Here is a 7,887-nt window from a genome sequence, read left to right on the forward strand (position 1 = left end):
GTGCTGCAGCAGCAGAGGACTGTCAGGAGCACAGAGGGAAGATTTCCTCGGTGGTGTTGTGGAGGCAGAGACAGGAACCATAATACTAATTAGGCGTTCATTGCTAATACGCTCATAGGAGTGGTGGCCAAGAGTAGGATGTGAGAGATGTGGAAAGTCAGTATGAAAGCACAGCTGAGTTACTCAAAGACAAATTTCCAAGTGGGTAATGAGAAAAGGAGAAACTCTCTGACACAAAAATAGAACAAGGTGAAGGAATTTGGTGGGGGCAGGTGGTTAAGAAGGTGCCTATTTTGAGATAACAAACTTGCTTCTGGATGTAATGAGTTTTGATGTGCTGTTAGAATGTGACGTGTAGATGTCCACATATAAAATTGCCAAGTGCAGATATCTGAATTCTGATGATGTGAAGCCCTGGAGTGCCAACGTGAACCGTGAAACCAAGAGCTTCTGAAAAATTCAGGCCTCAAACGCTTTGAGATGTCAAACCTCAACCCGTCACTAAATTATTCACATTTGATTTTGTTCTCATAATGAACAGAGCAAAGAATCCGTTTTTTTCTCACAGATTTTTTTTTGAAGTTGGCAAAAATAATGTATTTTAAAGAAGTCATCAATGATCACTGAACTTACTTGGTAGATTCTTTTTTTCTTTTTGGTGAGGAATGACTCACATACTAGAAAGTATAAAATCCAATGGCAAATATACACATGAGTCCCCCTATACGTACCACTCCCATCAGGAAATGGAACGCTTCCAGCACTCCAAAAAGTGCCTCATAAGTTAAGGTCTCTCCAAGCTGCTACCTTCCAGAATGACTACCACTTTGAACAATATCCACTTAAGTTATTTTTATGCCTACAGCTCTGTATGAATTGAATCATACAATGATATATCACATACTATATATGATCTTGTATCTGTGATAATATATATCTTTCTTTGGTTAAGATGCATTTTTCTAGTATAGTTCATGGAAACAAATCTGGAGACGTGGATGTAATTTACACTTATTGAGGAACCATGCCACCCTAGTACACCAGGCCATCGGCCGCACATAGGGACTTTGTCTGCATTGGTGTACACACACACACACACACACACCACACAGACAGGCTGAAGCACACACACACACACACACACACACACACACACACACACACACACACACACACACCCCACACAGACATAGGCTGAAGGCCCCTAGATGAGGTCATGGCAGACTCAGGCACTGGTTATGGCCCAGGTTTTACCCTCTTTTCTCAAGAGTGGGGGGAAGACTCTTACAACTCTCATGTGATCGTCTTAGGTCAAATGAATATTTTTATTTTACCCCCACTCTTGGTGTAGGGACAGGAAAGTTGTTTAGCCTTTGCAAACTGATTTTTTATCTAAGTGCTGAAAAGTTAGTTTGCTCTTATAATAGCATAAATAAACACTCTTGGAGCGAGAGCTCAGTTTTATTCTTCCCTCTTCAGCAAAGCATTATAAACAAAATCACCTCCATTCTAAACACAGAAACCTAGAATTACAGGAAGGACATCTCATTTATTTAATAGTGGTAAGGAAAATAGTTTATGGAACAAGGACCAAGGACCTTAGATAAGGGGACTAGAGCCACAGCTTCCTGCAGCTGTGCAATGAGTTACAGGCAGGGAGGGAGAGGTGGAGGCCTTGCTATTATGTGCACAGAAACACCTTTCAGTAATCCAGGAGCTCAGGGCTGCCCAGCATGCTTTGTATTAGAGGCTGGGGACAGCATATTTCTTTGTATCCTTAGAGTTTCTGTTGCCTTCTGAAACTGATACAACACAAATTGTTTGTGTGTGCGTGTATGTATGAAAGAGGAAGCACTTTAGTTCAAATGAGCACTTAATATTCGTAATTTGATCTAATTTTAATAAATTATATATGGGAAATACTGAATAGGCCACAAAATATTTTATTATTACTATTTTTTAAAATAAAATGTTTTTCTCCATTTCTTCTGTCCCACCTTCAATTTTTTGTTGCTTTTTTTTCTTATGAGCAAGAATTATATCTGCTCAGATTCTCAAAAATTAATCTGCTTTAAAATGTTGAGAACATCAGGTCTCCTGTCAGTAAGCAGACAGGAGAAGTTAGGGAGAAGAGCATTGTTTGGAAAAGAAAACTTAGTCATCCTGTCACCTGAATGCATATTTGTGTACTGCTTAGATATTGCTGCTCCAAGTGATTCTGAACAGCTCTTCAAAGGGTGCATTGGTATGTGACATTTCAGAGGGAGATGAAGCTTCAGTCCACAAAAGGACATATATTAATTGGGGATTTTACTTTATTTTGGCACAGAGTTTTTAAAAAAAAAATCACCTGGATGGATTTTAAGATATAGACAACGTTTCAGATCTGGTTTTGGAAGCCTGATTGAGAAAGTTCTTTCTCCCCAGCATTTAGGACAGCATGTTCTCTCTAAAGAAAGCTGTCTATTTTTCTTTTCTTTGATGGACCTTCAGTTTAGAACAGACACAAAGCTGGGAACACAACCCAAGGCAGAAAAAATTCACTCCTATGTACTGTTGGTCAGGTTGACTGTAGGACACAAAGGTTATGGATCGGTGGTGGAGCCTTGTCCCTGCGTGAGCATGTTTTCTGGACTTTGGCTGGAGCTGAATTACTGACTTCTGAAAGGAGGGATGGGTCTGGGTTTCTAGCGGGAACAGCCAATGGGAAGGAAGTAATATTCATTAAGAGTGTCTCAGGCAGGCCACACCGGTAAGGCATGCTGTTAACACACCCTCCTGCACACTGTTCGCCTGTGTTTGAAATCCTTCCAGGATACTGGGGTTACTTTTTTATTCCAACCAGGAAGAATACATGATTGGATTCTTCTTTTTATCCCTTCCTTCCTTCCTTCCTCGCTTCCCTCCCTCCCTCCCTCCCTCACCCATCTCCCCCTCCCCCTGCTGCCCTCCTCTGGAGCTCTTCTTTCCAGCAGGAGCTTGAGAATAAGATTATTATCCAATCAACTCAACAGCAGCCCATGTCAGTGTCCACATGTGCATCTGAGACGAGAAGAGATTCATTTGTGACCTGGAAACTGAAGTCTGCTTAGGTCTGTAAATATGAATAAAGCCCATTCTCCTTAATGATGAAGGTAATCTCCAGTAATTTAATTGTCTTTCTTAACTAGTGGGGATAACCCATGTCTCTCCACCCCCCCCTCCTCTCACACAAAAACTATGCTTCTCATAGAGTGATCTTTACAAACACAGGGGAAATATGTCTTTTGGTTAATTGCATTTGAAAGAGCTTCCCCCCCCTTTTTTTCTTTTTTGTATGAGAGACTCTTCTTTCTCCACCACAAATTATGTGTTTTTCTAATACATATTGTGGTGAGCTGCGTGGGCTCTTATGGGCTAACTGTGGAAGTGGTTGGTGTGTGTGGGATGTACTCCTGGCTTGGGTTAGCTTTGGTGAAAGTTGCTGCTTTGGTTGCTGCTACAGATGAAAGGCAGTTTCTTTCTGTTGCCGTTGTTTGTGGAACTTTGGTGGACCTGGAGTGGATTGTGAGAACCCCTGCCAGCCCATCCCCTGTGAGCACAGAGCCGTTGTCTCTTTCCATGTGTCATGTGCATTTTCCAAAACATTCAGCCGTGCCTCTAAGAAAGAAGTACAGCTTCTTAAGATGGCCTAGGAATGGAGCTGTTTTCTTTTCAATATGGTTTTGGAAAGAAATTATAGATGGAAGGTAGAAATCAAGTTGTACAGAAGGACTTAAGTGTAAGCCAGGAATGCAAAGATTAGACTCACTGGTTTAGTTAGGGCAAATAACTTCACTTTGAATTATTTTCTTCTTTTGAGCGAAAAAAAAAGTAGATCTGTGTTGAAAGCAGTGTCTGAGGAGACCAGCTTATAACACACAGCAATTGCAGAGACAAGTTAGGTGACACCAAGAACAAGTGTGTCTAGGCAGTCCCTTTAAAAATACCCCAACCGAGGTTATGAAACCACACAGCTTCTTTGAGGAATAACGCATCCAGGGCTAAAGCAGCCTAATTTTATTCAAGGATTTGAAGAGTAAAAAGGGATTTGGTTCTTTAAAAAAGGGAAAAAAGAACAGCCGAGTGAGGATTATTGATCAGTGAGGGATTAAACATTTGCTGGAATACAAAGCATCAGGAATTATCAACATGGACATCACAGTGGCCGGCCATTCAGCACTTGGAAATGCAAACAGCCCAGTTTCCCACTGATCCAATGGCAGCAGCCTGGAGCTCTTGATTCCTTGTGTGTCCACCTTTGTACTCCCTGCCCCTGGACAGGGATGAGGAGATGGGTTAGGGGTGAAAGGAAACTAATCTTGCTCTTTTAACTTCTGTCTGTCTGTCCCTCTTGAGCAGGCCAAGCAGAGACCAGAGAGGGAAAGCACTGGGGAGCCTAGGAGAGGTCCTGAGGTCCAGAGAGGATCAGGAGATCTATCGGGAAACCTCAACTACCACTTCCTCCTGTTGCCAGGGCTGTGGTCCTGTCTGCTTGCCGGCCCGCACCTGCCTCTGTGGTTCACAAGGAAAAGGCATTTGGCACTTGTACAGCCGGCCCAAGGGAGTAGTGCTGGGGCCATCCCTCCCTTTCTGGTTTTGTCTTTTTCTTCCCCTGTCAGGTGCCACTGGCTTTGAACCATGTAATTGCATCAATAAGCCATCTCTGGGATGAGCGGTGTGTGTGTGTGTATGTGTGTGTGTGTGTGTGTGTGTGTCTGTTTGTGTGTGTGTGTGTGTGTGTGTGTGTGTGTGTGTGTGTCTGTGTGTCTGTGTGTGTGTTCTACTGGCAGCCTGGCTCTGCCACCCTGCCTCCTGGAAGGGTTTGCAGGACTGAGGACATTGGTTTGGATCCTGAGGCTGATTTTTATCACCTCTGCATAAGGCTTAGCCTGTGAGGAGGGAAAGTGAGAGGGAGGGAAGAGGAAGTCTGACTTTGCACTTTCAAGAGCATGTGTGATTTTCCAGGATGTACATAATATACATTGAAGCATCTGTGTTGTGGGCTCCCAGGGATTTGCCTGTTCTCAGTGCCGATTCTTTGTGCACCCTGCATACATCCTACCTTTTGGAGACTGGGGGAGGCAGTGGAGGATGTTGTATAAGAGGACCAGTGTCCTGACCCACGTGCTGACTGGGTTAAAACAGGTGCACAGATACTTCAAGCTCCAGCCCACATCTCTACCTACCCCTGGGCAGGAAGAGCCTAGGGTCACCGTCTGCCTCTTGGAGACTCAGTTTCCCCATCCACTGGGAAGTTTTTGATAAAGGCCTTTATTTTGGGTGCCACATTCTCATGCTGAGTCTCCTATTGCCTTCTGTTGTCAACTTGAGGAGCCTTTGAAACTTTGGGGGAGACGTTCCCATCTTTTTCTTCCTTCTTCTTTTCCATACATTGGACTGTGTTGCTATTTTCAGGCCACAAGTGATGAGACTGAAATGTAAGTGTCTTGATGTGCCAGGTGGGGACATCAGGCCACCTGGCTCAAAACCTGGAATTCTAGGACATGTTAACTGTCTGAACCACAGAGGTAGAGAGAGCACACACAGGGCCACACTCACTGACCCGTGAATGTCACAGATGTGGCCGGGCCAGGCCTTGAGACCATGTCAACCCTGGTCCAGAGGAGAAAGGACACACTTCACCCACAGCTCTTTTTAGGGAGCTGGGATTGAGTTCCATCTGTAGAATCGCAAAGTGTTTCTGGGTTTGGAGCCACTCTTTCTCAGACGTCAAGTAAACACACACAAGGTTGCAATGAGGGTTATGCAAGCCTGTATGCTGGGGTTTGACTCAGGACAAGCCCTAAAATGAGCACATTTTGCTCATTTTTGCTGTTCAAAATTTTGGTGATCCTAGGGTTTAAACTCAGAGCCTTGCACTTGTTATACGGATGCTTTACCACTTGAACCTTGCCTCTAGGTTCCTTTGCTTTCTGCCAATGTTGTATGACTGTGTCTGAATCCACCTCCTCTAGGTTCACTGGTGATGTTGGACTCCCGGGCCCATGTCACCGCACTGTTTTTCTCCCCCAGAAACAGTGTCTTGTGGACCTTTCTGCCCGGTCTGTCCTAGAACCTTGATCCTTCTAATGTCAGCCTGCTAAGTAGCTGAGATGATAGGTGCCAGCCACCAGCATGTAGCTGAGGATGTATTGTCCCACTGTTATCCTACTGAGCCCAAACCTTAGATGCACCCAGTGATTGTGTTGGCGAATTGACATCATCGGATGAGCAGCATATATGGCTTATTTATTGACAGTCGAGGTCCAAGCCCTGACTAGGCCCAAAGCCTTAGCCTCACTCTTGGTCCATGGAGATGGAAGACTATCCAGGCAGATGTGTCTCAAAACAGCAATGCTGCTGAGTTTGGTGTGTGTGGTTGTTTGGGGTGTGTGTGGTTGGGGTATGTGTGGTTGTTTGGGGTGTGTGTAGTTGTTTGGGAAGTGTGTGGTTTGGGATGTGTGTGGTTGTTTGTGGTGTGTGTGGTTGTTTGGGATGTGTGTAGTTGTTTGGGATGTGTGTGGTTGTTTGGGATGTTTATGATTGTTTGGGGTGTGTGTGTGTGGTTGTTTGGTGTGTGTGTGTGTGGTTGTTTGCGGGAGTGTGGTTTGGTTTCCTGCTCATCAGCCTTGGTGGGTGCCATCTTCTCCCCTCCCCATAGGATGCTCTCTGCTCACAGTGGTGTGACCTGTACCCCTCTCTATTCTCAGTGTTTAACCTGTACCTCCTCTCTGCTCTTGGTATGACTCTATCCCCTCTCTGCTCTTGGTAGTGTGACTTGTATCCCTTCTCTGTTTTTGGTGTGACCTGTACCCCCTCTCTGCTCTTGGTGTGACCTGTACCCCAGGGCTAATTTAGGCCATTGGGATTTAGAATGCAGTTGGAGATGGGAAGGAGAGGGGACTGGAGAGGGAGGCTGGGAGAAGAGGTCTGGTCCCACACCTGCTCGCTGCTCCTCAGGACACCTCTGTGCACTCCACAGGGCCACTGTGAAGCCTGATGGGGAGGAGCTCTATTCTGGCTGTCCAGGGCCCCGCGGAAGGAAAAGCAAGGGAGGAACGCGCTTGAAAATAACATCGTGACTGTTCTTGGGGTAGAGTTCTGCTTTTGCCAGCTTCATTTTTAATGAAAGGATGGAAATGTCCAGAGGCAGGGTGGTGACTAATGGAGTTGCATTGTCCTCTTCTTATTGGAGTTTCAACAGCAGGGCATCCAAGCTCACTCTCTGAGACTGCATTCACGCCAATGTGCAATATGAAATGGAGTTCCTTCCGCATTCACCTCTCTCTAGTCCTGGGCCTGGAGCAGCAACTTAGTCTTCACCTGGTCTGATTTGATGGGATGATTCTCCAGCGCTCACTCCTTTTCTTATGTTGACAGTGGTAGTGGTGGGGGGGGAACACAAATTTACATGACAAAGGACATAGTTCACCTTTTTCACCTGGGAAGTACTTGTGTTTGTTTTCTGGGTAGATAAACTACATTTAAATGGCATGATGGATTAAATAAAGTGTTATTTTTATTTCCTTACCATTGTTAAGGACTAAGTACTTCTGGGTTTTCTTTTTCTTTTTTCTTTTTTACTATCTGGCAGCAAAAATGCCAGCTCAAGTAGAAGTGTGGTTCAAGTGGTAAAATGCCAGCTTTGGAAGAAAACGCTAAGGAAGAGCATGAGGCCACCAGATTGAAGTCTAGGCTTCCAGTCCCAGAGGCAGGCTGTGAGTCACAGCCCATTGGGGTCACCCAGCCCAGCACTGCGTAACAGACAGTGAAAGGGTCAGGACATGACTGCCATCATTTTGTTTTTCTTTGCATGCTAGGCTTTGAAGTCAGGGCCATGCCCTTACTAGACAGAAGTTATATCAT

At 44.9% G+C, this 7,887-nt stretch overlaps 1 long non-coding RNA gene across 1 annotated transcript; it reads left to right on the forward strand.

Annotated features, from left to right (window-relative positions):
- Positions 1-2,924: 2,924 nt before the first annotated feature.
- Positions 2,925-7,515, forward strand: LOC138808695 (uncharacterized). The gene is made up of 2 exons (XR_011366576.1): positions 2,925-3,092; positions 7,004-7,515. It is a non-coding gene; the product is annotated as an uncharacterized lncRNA (long non-coding RNA).
- Positions 7,516-7,887: the final 372 nt, after the last annotated feature.

Source organism: Dipodomys merriami, unplaced genomic scaffold (assembly GCF_024711535.1).
Source record: "Dipodomys merriami isolate MVZ:Mamm:240054 unplaced genomic scaffold, mDipMer1.0.p SCAF_469, whole genome shotgun sequence".
Taxonomy (NCBI): domain Eukaryota; kingdom Metazoa; phylum Chordata; class Mammalia; order Rodentia; family Heteromyidae; genus Dipodomys; species Dipodomys merriami.